Source organism: Lissotriton vulgaris, chromosome 11, assembly GCF_964263255.1.
Source record: "Lissotriton vulgaris chromosome 11, aLisVul1.2, whole genome shotgun sequence".
Taxonomy (NCBI): Eukaryota; Metazoa; Chordata; class Amphibia; order Caudata; family Salamandridae; genus Lissotriton; species Lissotriton vulgaris.
In genome coordinates, this window is record NC_141699.1 from 101,093,240 (window position 1) to 101,108,529 (window position 15,290).

A 15,290-nucleotide genomic window follows, 5' to 3' on the forward strand; every position below is an offset into this window, starting at 1 on the left:
AGCAAGGGGGCACGCCCCGTGTTGAGGATGAGGTGTAAATCCAGCCAAAACAGGCCAAGTTGCTCCTGGAATGGACAACGGACCTAACCTCGGTGCTGTCAAACAGTGGGGTAGGATGCCTTAAACCTAACTCAGTGCTGCCAAGCGTTAATCGGAACTTCCTGTGTCCTATATGGAGCATAGTCCTGTGGCACGACAGTGGGAGTGTACGTGTCGAACACAGTAGTATTTGCGTTCACAGCCGGGAAGGTCACCCACGAGTAAAAAATTTCGTATGGGTAAGCCACCTCGGCACTCACTACCATAATTACAGCCATGCCATCCACGGGGACATTATAATTCTGCAAGTGATTGCGCACCGCAATGCGACTATGTTGCGGAATGTCCACCGCGGCCAAAGTGACACAGAAAATAAAAGATACAATAAAAACTATGTAGCACAACTGGGTAGTAATTCAAGGAAACCGTTTAGAAAGAATCAAGCTTGAAAAGACCTATGTAAGTATAGGTATGTTTGTCCGACACCACTGTCTTCCGGAAACAATAGTGAAGGATGTTAAGGACCGATACAAGTACTACTCAAGTGTCATGTAATAAGACCACCAACGATGGGGCGCCATGTCGCAGGGATCCTGCTCTTACACAGAACTGTTCATAGAGACTTGGAACCTCAGTGAATTAGGGTGTGCCAAAACTCACCTTAGTATCCAAAATCCCCTACCAGACTACCAATCAGTGTCTCATTCGTTCTTACACCCCCCCCCCCCCCAATGATTAGACAACCCAGAACAAGGACTTAGAACACCTCAGGTAACGTGGAACACATGAACACTCTTTCGTTATACTAACATATCAGTCCAGAACGAGAAGTAAATAATGACACGTGCAAGTTTGAAATATTTATTTCTAATGCAGTGTTCTCAAGCGCAGTATATTAGCTAATACAAGCAAACATATTATAAGGAACAAGGTTAGCAGCATAGTTACTATTACATAAAATACAAAGGGAGAAAGCATGTTAAAATGCTAAAGAGAAAATTCTAAATAGAACCTCAGTTTACCCTCCCTTGCTAGTATATTATATTATATCTACAGAAGGTCTCTTTGGGTTAGGAAGGGCGGGCCCATACTTCTGGTCTTAGCAGAAATGGATCACATCATCTCCTGCACCAACTCTCTGCATGCGAATATTCATCAAGTGTGTAGTTCATGCTCTGTGCAGTGCATTATTAATCGCACCTAAAACCCAGAGTTGGCCACAACTGCATATGTATTATGTCTAGACCGGGCGCTGATCAAACCGAACAACAAGCGCTGTGTTGAAATAACCTTGAAGGCCTCGGCACTCACTGTACCTGACATAGCTTACCAAGCAAGGCTGATATAAGCAAACATATTATTCTCATGTGAAGCAAAATATTCTACTAGGCGAAAAGCTTTAATAATAAAATGTGTCGTGTGCAGAGGCTGCAGAAAAGGAAAATGGTGTTTAAACTTCTAATAAGCTCATGCTAACATAACAGTGTGAAGATAAAACCAATCTACATGACACCAATTAATATAGGCAGTATATATGCCCCCCTCCCCTGGGAAACACCTTAATCGACAGAATCACACGGCAGTGGGGAGAGCTTCCGGAGGGTATGACACTGCTGGGGGGAGGGGAGACTGGAATGATGTGATGGCTCCTATAGACAGGCAGCGAGACACCGGGAGGGAACCCTGGACGGGGGAGACCAAACTACAACTTCTTGCCACCACATTGGGATGGGCAAACATATGGCGAGAATATCAGCCATCAGAACAGGGATACACTTATATGTCTGCGGTTCATGGGTCTCTTTCCAGATTGGACTATATTTTGAGACCTCATCAATGTGCCCACCGGAAATCACACATAGCTCATTTACCGCATGGACTCTCTGACCACTCCCTGGTCTTATTTTAAAACTGTTTTTATTTATAAGAAAGTGCATTGGTTCAGTTACAGTACAGACATAGTGACTTGTCCTTTGCTGAAAACAATATTTTGGCATCAAATTAGTACATACAGTGTGCAAAGAAACGCTATACCCGTTCCACACCCCTGGTGGGCCCTCGATTGGAACTACCACTCTCAACTGGATAAAAGTCCCACCCAACATTTTAGAATGCTTATTGGAGTCTAGCCTTAATCCATATTTATACCACATATGGAGGGGGTGCATCATCGATCATGAGGCGGGCTATTAGTTGTTGTATTTCACGCCTAATTTCCACTGTTGGAGAGATACATATGTTTTTGTTGCACTTTCCCCATTTATGGTCCCATTTCCCGGGGTAGCCCCTTCCCTTAAAAGCAGTTTTCTCCGCCATCATTGCCCCGTCCATGTCTTTTGCCCAGTCCATTACGCTCGGGCTGGAGTCCTGACCCCACTTCTGTGCAATATTACGCTTTGCAATAATCCACCCCATTGCAGCCCATGTCTGTTCCATCTGGGAAAGGTCGGTAGCTTCCCATATGTTGAGGAGACAAAGCTTGGGAGAGGGACTCAGAGGTTTGTTGCATGCCCTGGACAGTTGGCGTGTCACCCTTTCCCAATAGTGTTGTATGCGCGGACACTCCCATAATATGTGTATGAAAGTGCCAACTTGGTTGCAGTGTCGAAGACAGAACGCATCTGGTAATCTCCTAAGTCGGAACAATAACTTAGCATCAAAATATACCAGGTGGAGTACCTTGAGTTGTATAAGGCGGAGACGCATGGGGATAGCTACCTCTCTGGGAGAGAGGAGAGCGTCTCTCCAATCTTCCTCTTCAATTGCCCCCAGATCGGATTTCCAGTTAGTACGTATCTTATGTATGGGGTCAGTGCGATTATTTAGCAATTTTTAATATGTAAGGGAGGTAGCCTTGCGCTCCATTGGATCTACTATTAACCGATATTCCAATCGGGGGAAAAATCGGGGAAAGGGGTCGCCCCAGGCAAGGCCTTAGAAATTGCATGTCTGATTTGGAGATATCTAAACGTCTCCGAGGGCTCTAGTTGACATTTAGTCTGGAGGTCGGAGAATGTGGCCAGTTTTCCCTTCACCCACATGTCCCCTATGGTGGCGATTAAGATATTGTCCAACTTATCAAACCTGGGACACTTACTGAGCAGGCCAAGTTATCCAGTTCCCATAACGGCGTTGCTTTCGTTAGCCGATTATGCCACCACAGTCTCCTCGTAGTTCCGTTTCATATTTCAAACGTACGAGCCGTAAGACCCGTCAAGTGAAGTCTGCAGGAGTTGGTATATAGCGCCCTGTTTTAGCCCCCTCGTCCCATGAGCCAACGGTCGGTGCAGAAGTTGGGATCGTCATGTGGGCCAAATACCCAGCTGTTAATTGCCGTCAATTGGGATGCCTGGTAGTACAGCCGAATATCAGGCAAACCTATCCCTCCGTCGTACCATCACATGGTAAGTTTATTCATTGCAATTCGCGGCGAACGGTTCTCCCAAAGTAACCCACGCAACACACTGTCGATTTGGGTAAAGTAAGAGTCTGGGATTGGGTATGGAGCATTCTGGAGTGCATAGAGAAAGAGAGGGAGCACTAGCATCTTAAATAGGGACGCACGTCCCAAAAGAGTGAGAGGAAGAAAACGCCAGTGTCGGGCGTTTGATTTTAGACGTTGAAGGGGCGCCACTAGATTCCGCTCAAAAAAGATCTGAGCATCTACGGTTACAAATATACCAAAGTATCAAAAGCCATGAGTAGGCACTGCTCCCTGGTCTTATTTAAGCTCAACACTAACTCCCAAAAAAACCCCTACAGGTCGCGTATGTCTCCATAGCACCTCAGAGACCCAGAGAACCAGGAGACTAACTAGGACGGTGACAGATTACCTTGCGAAAAATGTGGCCTCAGCCCCATCCCCATTGTGAGAAGCAATCAAACCCACAATCCGCGAAGTAGATATAAGTTTCTGTGCGGGTAAAAATCGCAAAAGACGGGCACAGCTAGAGGACCTTGAATGCCGCCAAAGGAGCTTAGAAGCTCAACTCATAGCCGACTTTAATCCGCATTACCATCATAATCTACTCCTCGCGCAACAGCACATACAGCAACATCTTACCCAGAAATCGAAAGAAATGTGGTTAGCCTCACAGTATCGGATACACCAATGGGGGGATAAATCTAGTAAGATGCTGCATAGACTATGCACAGCCAATAACTCCCCTTCGGGTGTTCCAACGTTATGAGGGACAGAATGGACCGTATACTCGTAATGAACAAATATCAGAAGACCAAATTGATGAATTTTTTTAGGGATATTCCTCCCCGTACTCTTACAGATCATATGAGAGCGCAATTGGAGGTCCCTATCACGGTGGACGAACTTACTGCACCTCTTGGTAATATTCGTCTGGGCTGAGCCCCGGGACCCAATGGGTTTCCCGCTGAATTTCTTAAGCCACACTTGGGAGCTTTGGGCCCGCATTTCCAGGCGGCGTTAGATGAGGGGTGTGCCTGCCAGTTGCTGCCCTTGGCTTGGCAGTTCGGGCTGGACTGTTCCCATGAGGCACAGGGTCAGACTGATTTGCATATGCCCATGTCTGAACTTGGGTGGTGTGGAGTGCAAAAAAACGATGGATTTAGGCCCAGATCCCTGTACTGGGGTGAATGTATGACATTGTTCTGCATTCTGTCCATCAACTGTGGTTTTTGCATATGTCACCCCGAGTGGGATGGGTATACTCAGACGTGAGTCCCATGCACTCCACACCACTGGATTCAAGCAAGCAGGGCTGAAGACGGCTGGAATGCCAGAAACCCGTCCTCGGAAGCTTGTTTCCGGTCCAGGGAAGGCATGGCTTGGCAGTTCGGGCTGGACTGTTCCCATGAGGCACAGGGTCAGACTGATTTGCATATGGCCATGTCTGAACTTGGGTGGTGTGGAGTGCAAAAAAACGATGGATTTAGGCCCAGATCGCTGTACTGGGGTGAATGTATGACATTGTTCTGCATTCTGTCCAACTGTGGTTTTTGCCCTTGGACTGGCGACATGCAGAGATCGTTCTGTATTTAAAACCCGGACGCCCACCCAAAGAACCATCGTCATATTGCCCCATTTCCTTTATAAATTTTGAGCCCAAACTTCTGGGTAAAGTCCTCGCAGACCGCCTTTGCATATGTATTCATGACCTGATTCATCCTGACCAATCTGGCTTTATGCTAATTCGCTCCACCAGACACAACATAAGGCGGGTCCATAATGCTATGGCAAAGGCTCCGGAGCTGGGTCGCCTTGCAGCGACTTTGCTCGCCGTTATTGAAAAACCATTTGATTCTCTCAGTTGGACATATCTGTGCCAAGTCCTTGGCCCTCGCTTCCAGGCCAACGTACGATTGCTATATACAGATCTAATCGATTCAGTCAGGGTGGCGGGTCATCGGTTTGCCCCCTTTACGATTGGCCAAGGTACAAGACAAGGTTGCCCCTTGTCACCATTACTCTTTGCCCTAGCGGTACAGCCCCTGGTGGGGCGATTACTGAGCCCCGTATCCTGCAAATTGTGAGAGTATTTGGAGAAACACCTGGCCTCCATACTAATCCCACCAAATCAGTTATTTTCCTGGTGTGCGAGGACCACGGACGCAACCCTTGGGCAGCACAGCTGTTGCATCCGACTGTAGGCTTAAAATATCTGGGCATTTTTATCTCGCCCTGCCCGAAAATCTCGTGGGCCCATAACATCACCCCACTCATGGCGGGCCTGCGGGACAAGATGGCGATTTGGTCTCACCTGTCGCTATCATTGTGTGGGCAGGCGGCGATTTTTAAATTGGTCTCCCTACCCCGTATTATATATAGGATCCAGAACTTTCTACGCCCACACAACTCTACGTAAGACACAAGTTCAAGTTAGTGTATTTGTATAGCGCACTGCTCACCCAGAGGGTCTCAAGGCGCTTGGGTAAGGGGTTCATTATTTGTCGAATAGCCAGGTTTTAAGTTCTTTTCTGAAGGAGATGTGGTTCTGAGTAAGGCGGAGGTGAGTGGGGAGGGAGTTCCAGGTCTTGGCAGCAAGGAAGGAGAAGGATCTGCCACCCATGGTGGATTTTCGGATGCGCAGGACAGCGGCGAGGGCTTGATTGGACGATCTTAGTTGGCGGGTGGGATTGTAGAAGGACAGTCGAGTGTTGAGGCATTCGGGTCGTAGATTGTAGAGGGCCTTGTGTGCGTGGGTGAGAAGGCGGAATGTAATTCTTTTGTTGACGGGAAGCCAGTGGAGGTCTTTTAGGTGTCCGGTGATGTGATCTTGGCGAGGGATGTCTAATGAGTCTCGCTGATGCGTTTTGGATGCGTTGGAGTTTTTTCTGTAATTTTGCTGTGATTCCGGCATATAGTGTGTTACCATAATCCAGTCGACTCGTGACCAGTGCGTGGGTGACAGTCTTTCTTGTCTCGAGGGGGATCCAACGGAAGATCTTTTTGAGAATGCGAAGCACGTTGAAGCAGGAGGATGAGACTGCGTTGACTTGTCTGGACATCGAGAGAGAGGAGTCTAGGATGAAGCCAAGTTTACATGCATGGTCTGTGGGTGTGGGTGCTGTGCCCAGAGCGGAAGGCCACCAAGAGTCGTCCCAGGCAGAGGGGGAAGATCCTAGGATGAGCACCTCCGTTTTGTCTGAGTTGAGTTTTAGGCGGCTATGTTTCATCCATTCGGCTACTTCTTTCATGCCTTCGTGAAGATTGGTTTTGGCGGTGTTAGGGTCTTTGGTGAGGGAAAGGATTAACTGGGTGTCGTCGGCGTAAGAGATGATGTTAAGGTTGTGTTGACGCGCGATGGAGGCGAGTGGACTCATGTAAACGTTGAAGAGGGTGGGACTGAGTGAAGATCCTTGTGGTACGCTACAGATGACTTGGGCGACATGGTTAATAGATTTACCAGACATGACGGATGATTGGACAGAGGCCCTGGCCATCCCCGGGGCGCATCAGTGTCCTCCCGGTACCACCTCATCCAATTAAAATATATGGGGAACATCACTTACAACGCATTTTTTACACCGCACTACCATTACATCGCAACCATTACAACGCATACCATTACAACGCATTGCGCTGGGGGGCGCTCTAGGATAGGGAATATATTTAATTTACTATCCAACACCTTCCCTGCTATCCACGGGGACTGGAGTTGGAATAGTAAATTAAATAATTCACTATCCAGCGCCTAAAAGCATTATGCGTTGTAATGGACTGCGTGGTAAAAACCGCGTTGTAAAGGCATGCAATGTAAAAGCATGCGTTGTAGTGACACCAATCCAAATATATAAATCGTATATATTACACTCGATTTCTACTGGCGGATGGGGTCCATTTAGTCCCCAATGTGTCTCCGCTGCGAGAAGGAGGAGGGGACTTTCATACACACCATATGGAACTTTAGTGCACTACAGTAATTCTGGCGCAGAGTGATGTCCTGTGTAGATCATGTCCTATTATGGGACCTCTTATTTGACCCGAGACTATTTGTATTGCATAGCACAGACGGGATTGATGGGAACAAATATAAACAGCACTTACTCTTCCTGGCCAAGCGAGGCATCGCACAGCAGTGGAAGGGTACGTCCAACCCGACAATTGGTGGACGGAAGAAGGCCCTAGATAGTTGCATGGGGGCAGAGATGGCCGTCATCCAGGCTCGGGGGTTTCCCCAGAAACACAGGAAAATATGGTCCAGATGGGCGATTTATTGAGGAATAGTTTCCACCTCTACTGCACACAGACCCTTTATAGAATGGCTCCCTCACAAAAGTCCAGTCCCTGAACCGTCCAGACACTATCATATTGTCACTGGTGGTTGTATATATCCTAATTTAATCTATTTTGTGGGGTTTAAAATGCTTTGTGTCATGCTCCTGTTGTGTTGCCTGCATGTTAGGTAGGGGTTTCAGTTTTTCACAAACGCAGGTAAGTTGGATTTATCCGATGTTTCACATGCTTATTGCAGACAATGGCTCATTATGTACCTTGAAAATCTAACAAAATATGTTTAAAAAAAAAAAAGATTGAATAGATTAAATGCCCTTTCCATTGGACCTGGGTGTCAAGGTAGCAGTGCTTCGTGAGTATTTGCACTGATGTCCCCATTGCACCCCGACAGATGTCAAGGACCGGCGCCTGTGTCAACACAGTGGTGGCAGTCCTGGCCCTGGTGGAGTGGGCCCACAGACCTTCCAGGGGCTGAATTATGGATAATGACTAGCAGATGAAGATGCAAAGGGCTATACACATTTACAGATTCCTTTTCTCCACCCCTTTACCTTTCTTTGCCTCAGAAAACACCCCACAAAAAGCTGATTGTCCACCTGATGGTCTTTGGTATGATCGATATAATAGCTTAAGACTCTACTGGTGTCAAACTGATGGCATCTCTCCTCCTCTTTTGGAGGGTCAGGGGGAGCAAAGACGATGGGAGGCTAATGGGTTGGCTAACGTAAAAAAGAGTCACAACTTTGGCAAGAAGGCCATTTTGGTCCTTATAACTAGTTTGTCTGGAAAAAAAGGTGGTGGAGAGCCTGGAACGTACTCACTGACAAGCAAATGTGATTGCAACAAGTAAGACAGTCATTAAGGTCTAAAGCTGCAATGAGCATCTGTGCATCCGTTCGAAGGGAGTACACGAGACATATCAAGACCATCGCAAACGATCTGGGAGGGACCATGTATGTCAAACATTTAAGAAAACGTATCACAACAGGTGATTTAAACAAAGAGAGTTAGTCTGATAAACGCAGAAAGGCTGAAAGGGCTGATAATTAAACTTTAATTGTGCCCACTGCAAAGCCTTGCTGGGCCAAAGACAAAACAAATAACAAAAGAGCCAACAGTTTGGCTTGTAAAGGGTCGGTCCTGTGGACTCCACACCAGTCCACAAATTTGTTCCAGTGCCTGTCATAAGTAAAATTCATAGAAGGGCGTTTGGCAGCCAGGATGACATCCACAATTTTGGTTGGCAAATCAAACGCAGCCAACTACTGCTGCTCAATTTCCAGGAATGGAGGTGAAGAGTGCACACGTTCGGGCACCGAGCCGTACCCTGTTGCTGCGACAGAAGATCCTCCCAAAGTACTAGCCTGGTCAGAGGGTAGACACAACTGCTCAGAAGGTCTGGGCACCACACTTTCCTGGTCCAATTCCCGGCCACTAGGTTGGCCTGGTCGTTCCTGATTTTTTTCAGAGCCCTAGGTAGGAGAGGCACAGGTCCGTAGGCATACAGATTCCTATCTTTCACTCTTGCAGAAATGTACCTCCTAGAGAAGGCCACTGTGGGACCTGCAAAATGTTGTACACTGCACGTTCTCAACAGGGGCTAAGAGATCTAGCCAGGGTTTTCTCCATTAACAGAAGATACCATGTGCCGCTACAGGAAGCAGCCAGCATTCGTATAATGGCAGGTATTGCTGGCTGAGGTTGTTCTTCCTGACGTTCAATGATTGTGCTGGATGCTTTACAACCAGGGAGACACCTGACACCCTGCGCCCACTGGAACGTCAGGTCACACTGCAGATCCACAAGGGGCAAAGTCTTCAGGGACAGAACCCAGGACCCCACTCCACCATGCTTGTTGTATTATCACATGGCAGTGCTGCTGTTAGTGAGAGACTGTGCCAGCTTCCCCTTGATGGATGGTAGGAAGGTCTTCCACAACAGCCCAATGCCCTGCAACTTCAACAAACTGATATGGAACAGGGTTTCTTCTGAAGACCAGAGTCCTCTGATCGCTACCTCTCCCAGATGATCTCCCCTACTCAACAGTGAAGCAGCCATCACCACACTCACCTGTGGGTGGGGAAGGGAGAGGAGACTGTTGCTAGTTGAGTTCCAGTTGAGCAGCCACTACTGCAGATCTTGTGCTGTATCCTCTGAGACATGATTGACAACTGCCAGGTTTCTACGTAGCTAGGCCCAGTGGGACTTCAGATCCCACTGCAGAGCCTGGTGAAGTGGACAAGCAAGAAGCATGCGGCCAACAGTTCAAGAATCCTCAGAGCTGCTCTCACTGAGATCTAGGACTTGGATTAAAACATCGGGATCATAGTCCAGATGTGCTGGGCTCATGGCGACAGAGGAAAGGCCCTGAAGGCACCGTGTCCAAGACAGCTCCTATAAAAGGAAGTCTGCAGAGACAAGCATGACTTGTCAAGATTGCCCAGACCTCCAGTGGTTTGATGTGGAGTCCGAACACCGCCTGAGATCTCTGCTTTCCACCTCTCCCAGATGGCCGCCCCATCCCAGGAGTGACGCATCTGTCACTACTGTCAGATTTGATTGGGGAAGGGAGACGGGTATGCTGCTGATCCAATCGCGGTTTGTTAACCACCTCTGCAGGTTCCCACTGAGAACTGGACCATATTGGAGGGATTCCCCTGATGCTGCACCCACTGGAACGTCAGGTCACACTGCAGAGCCACATATGCCAGTGGGAATGTGTTACACGCAGGGTGCAGGAGGCCATGAGGTCCAGCAGTCTGTCATTCTCACCGAAACCCTGGATGGAGGTTGAAACATCAGTATCATAGCTTGAATATCTTGGATTCACTGTGCAGGAGGATAAGCCAAAAACCGCACTGTGTCCAGAACAGCCCAGGTAAAAGGGAGCAGCTGAGAGGGAGTCAGGTGTGACTACAACACTTAGATAGTGAACCCCGGTGAGTGCAGGAGATCCACTGTATTCTGGAGGTGGGAGACGACTGTCTGGGGAAAGCCCACCTTCAACAGCCAGTTGTCGAGATAGGGGAAGGGTGGTACCACTGATCACCGTAGATGAGCTGCAACCATCACCATCACCTTGGGAAACTCCCAAGGGGCACTGACAAGGCCAAAAGGGAGCATGGCAAACTGAAAGTGCTTGTGGCCTAACATGAACAGCAGATAACATCTGCGGGCAGATAGGACGGGGAAGTGAAAATATGCGTCCTGCAAGTCCAGCGCTTCCATCCAGTCTCCTAGGTCCAGCGCAGACAACACTTGAGTGAGCATGATCATTTTGAATTTCTCTTTCTTGGGAAAGCATTTGAGAGTGCAAGTCTAGGATAGAACAAGAGCCTCTGTTCTTGGGCATCAGAAAGTAGCAGGAATAACAATCACAAATTACTTCTGGCATCGGCACACTCTCTATGGCTTCCTTGGCCAAAAGAGCCACCACTTCCTGGCAGAGTAAGGGGAGATGGTCCTCCGTCAGCCTGTCATAAGCAGGTGGTATGGGCAGTCACAAAGGGGAGGGAGTATCCCCTTCTAACAATCTGGAGAAGCCAATGGTCTGATGATATTGACCGCTAGGGATGAAGGTAATGGCGTATTCTGCTTTCCACTGCTTTTCCATGATGGCGAACTAAAGAGGTTTGTAGGCTGCGGCTCCCAGGGTGTGGTGAACTGGCCCAGCTTATGGCTGCATGACCCACGGGATCTGAGGGTACCGCATCCTCTGCCACACAGAGGCTGGAAAGGTTGTGTGCCGTGTTGGCTGGAGGGGGGTGGGGGGGGGGGGGAGGTAAAAATGCAGCTGTAAGCCCCTTCCATGGCCACGAAAGGCAGACTGGAGTTGGTGGGGGGCCATGGAAAGGCCCAAGGACCTGACTGTAGCCTGGCATGTCCTTGAAGCTCACGAGCGCCAAGTAAATGGGCATGTGCATAAGCAACGTTTTGACATCCCTGTAATGCTAGTCGCCCTCAGCCGGGGTGGCGCTGTAAAGACACTAACGAAGAATCTGGTTTGCCTAGCGAGTCAATCGTGTCCAGTCCAAATCGGATCGTGAACTTGGCAGCATTCTTCCACTCTGCCGTAGCATGGGAGAGTATGGCCTGGGCCTACTTTAGGACCATAGTGCACCTGCACAATCGTATCCCACAGTGCATGGGAGTAACAGCCCAATAGGCACGCAGTGTTCAGGGACCGCAGTGCCAGGCTGGTAGAAGAAAACATTTTCTTGCCTAAGGTCCCCAGCCTCTTAGATTCCCCTCCGGAGGGGAGGTAGGGAATGCGGCAGGATTTACAAGGAAAGTGGAGACTTGGACCACAAAGCTCTTCGGGTAGGGTGTTGTGTGTGAGGAAGCTGGGTTCTCCTAGGGTGGGGCGATGGCAGCGAGCAATTGTCCTGTTCACAGGAGCCCCTGTGCAGGGTTTGGAACAGGTCCCAAGCAGGGCGTCCATCATAGCTTCATTAAATTGGAGTAGAGGTTTGGAGGGGGTCACTTCTGGCTGAAGTACCTCTTTCAAGACATTAGTCTTGACTGCAACTGAGGGCAGGCTAAGGTCCAGGTCCTCAGCTGCCCTTCTCACCACAATAGCAAAAGACGCTCCCTCCTCAAAGCCACGGTAGGAGGGGATACCATAACAGTATCTTGGGCGTCCGCCAATTCCTCACATAAGTCAATGTTAGGGTCTAGTGGCTGCTTTTTTTTCTCTGGGACCATTGGCCACTTCCAATCTTCCCCAAGTCCTAGCCCCTAGGAATAGGGCTCAGGTTCTGGCCTGGAGGGCATGGCTCCAGTCAGCGCCAGATGACGCTCCTCCAGCTCTGTGTTGGAGTCAGGGATGACAATGGGGATGGTGCCCCCGAGAGCATGGACATTGGGGGCGGAACCTCCGGCTGAGAACCAGTAAGGGCCCCTACCAAACCTGTGGTGCCCTAAGGCTTGCCAGCAGGGTTGGGCTGCCCAAATATGAGGTACATGGCGTCATAAAATTTGTGAAATTGGGAGGGGGGGCGGGGGGGAGGTGAAGGGGGTTCTCAGGGAGGTGCACAGCCAGACCAGACCTGCGGAACAAATTCTTCCTTACTTATTGTCCATGGCCAAAACGGGGCTTGTTTTTTTATTGATTAGGGTTCATCTTGCTGCGCTCTCCAGATTCAGGAAGAGTTCTAATTAACCTTCTCTCTGTTCCTCTTCGCTTGTAAAACAATTTATGAAAAGGGCTCTTCCGAGTTTTCCCTCCAATACGTGCACCGCCTCCAGAGTGGGAACTAAATACTGGGTTGGCGCAGTTGATTAGAAGACAATTTGAACCAATCCACAAGTCTGATCTCAAGTTTCTCACATGGAAGGTTGCTATTTTGCTGTCCTTACATCGGCACGAAGGGTTAGTGAAATCCAAGCTTTCACTATCTCAGAACCCTTTTTACATTTCTCTAAGGATTACGTAACTCTTTGAACTAATCCTAGATTCATCCCTAAAGTACTTCTCAATTTCAGTTAAATGAACCAGTAAAGTTAAGAGCTTTCTTCCCGGATCCATCCACGCCAGCGGACAGAGCATTACACTCGCTTGATGTTAAGCATTGTTGAAAGTTCTATTTAAAGAAGACTAAGGACATCAGGCGATCCAATCAATTGTTCGTGGCCTATGGTCAAGCCACGCTTGGGACTGCAGTAACAAAGGCAACAATAGCCAGATGGCTGGCTTCTACGATTCATTTCTGCCATGACAAGGCCAACAAACCTTTACAGAGAAAGGTCAAAGCGCATACTACCAGAGCGCATACTACCAGAAGTTTAGCAGCCTCTACTGCATTGTTTGCTGGAGTAACTTTGGAAAATATCTGTTCTGCTGCGACATGGAAAAATGTCCACACGTTTACGAAACACTACTGTCTGCAATCTGCACAGCAAGACGATGCAGCTTAAGGACAAGCGGTTCTTCAACATCTTTTTCCCTAAGGTCAGATTCAGGTATTTTCCCTTGATATGCTGCAATGTTTCACGTGACATATATTATATGTTTATTCCTTTAAATATATGCCTTTTTCTTTGTGTTTATAACCATGCCTTCCTTAGGTAATGTTTCTTAATGTGCATTCTATTTCTTTAAAGGCATATTTAGCTTGTTAATGTTCCAGCCTTTATGGATGTGTTTTGGGAGTTTATGAACCTTGTCTCCCACCATCCGCAAACAACACTGTTTTTAGCTTACTGCTTGCTATTCTGATTCACGGTACAAAAGGGGGTGGTGATGGACGGAGCATATGAATCAATCAAACACTCACACCCAGTCAAAAGATCTGGGTTTAATCCATCACCGTTCTTTAGCCCACTCTGCCACCCCAGTTCAGACATGGCTATATGCAAATCAGTCTGACCCTGTGCCTCATGGGAACAGTCCAGCCCGAACTGCCAAGCCATGTCTTCCCTGGACCGGAAACAAGTTACCGAGGACCGGTTTCTGGCATTCCAGCCATCTTCAGCCCGGCTTGCTTGAATCCAGTGGCAAAGTGAGCAAGGGACCACAGATTAAAAAAAGAAAAGCGGCCTTTGCTAGAACCTCCTCAGCAATCATGGGTTTTAGTAGAAAACTGGGGGCTAGTCCCATAAAGGCTTTGCTGAACATTTATAAAGCGAAATGTCTGACGGTAGCCACATATGGGTGCTCAATATGGGGGTACAGTGCAATAGACTGTCTACAAGTCACTGAAAATAAACTTATGAGAACTATTCTATCAGTGCCACAGTCTACCCCATCTTATACTATCCACTCAGAGCTAGGGGCCGGTTTTATTACAGACGCAATAAGAGTGGCTCCCTTAATATCCTGGTTGAAGACCTGGTTGAATGATGAACTCTCTTTGAATCATGTCATTATTAAATATTGCCTCTCATTGGACAATGTAAATAAAATTAAGTGGTTATCTTATGTTAAACATTGGTTTTACAAATTAGGGAGACCTGAGCTCTTTCTCTCACCTGACAAAATAACTAGCAAGGCCATAACGCTAATAAAGGGGGCTATGTTACAAATACTAATGTTAAACAGAGAGGACGTCGAGCTTAGAAAATCCACTGTAAGGGCCAACCTTATTGTTGCCAATCCCCCAGGACCTGAGCTTTACCTTGTTTTAGTTATTCGTTCTTTCCACAGGTTTCTCTTAACACGTTTTCGTTTTAATATGATCCACTTGAATTTAGGTCACTTTTCTGAATGGAGTAGTCCTGAACAGGCACCACCGTGTTCCTGCGATAATTTTTCGACGCAGGACACTATGCATTTTTTTATGTTTTGTGGTCATTACACGGAAATAAGGACTAAGTTTCTTGTTCCTATCCTTAAGGAGGCAGGGTTCTTTCAAGTTAAGCCCGCTCTCCTACATCTGCAATTACTTAACAGCCCAAGGATTATTTTCCATGTTGCCAGCTATCTGGTGGGTGCTGTTAGGGTTAGGAACAAGAGAATGATAAATTGTAAGTGATTGTATTTTTACAAGGTTGGATTTTCTGCACGGTATATATTGTTTTTTTAATAGACTAATGTAATATG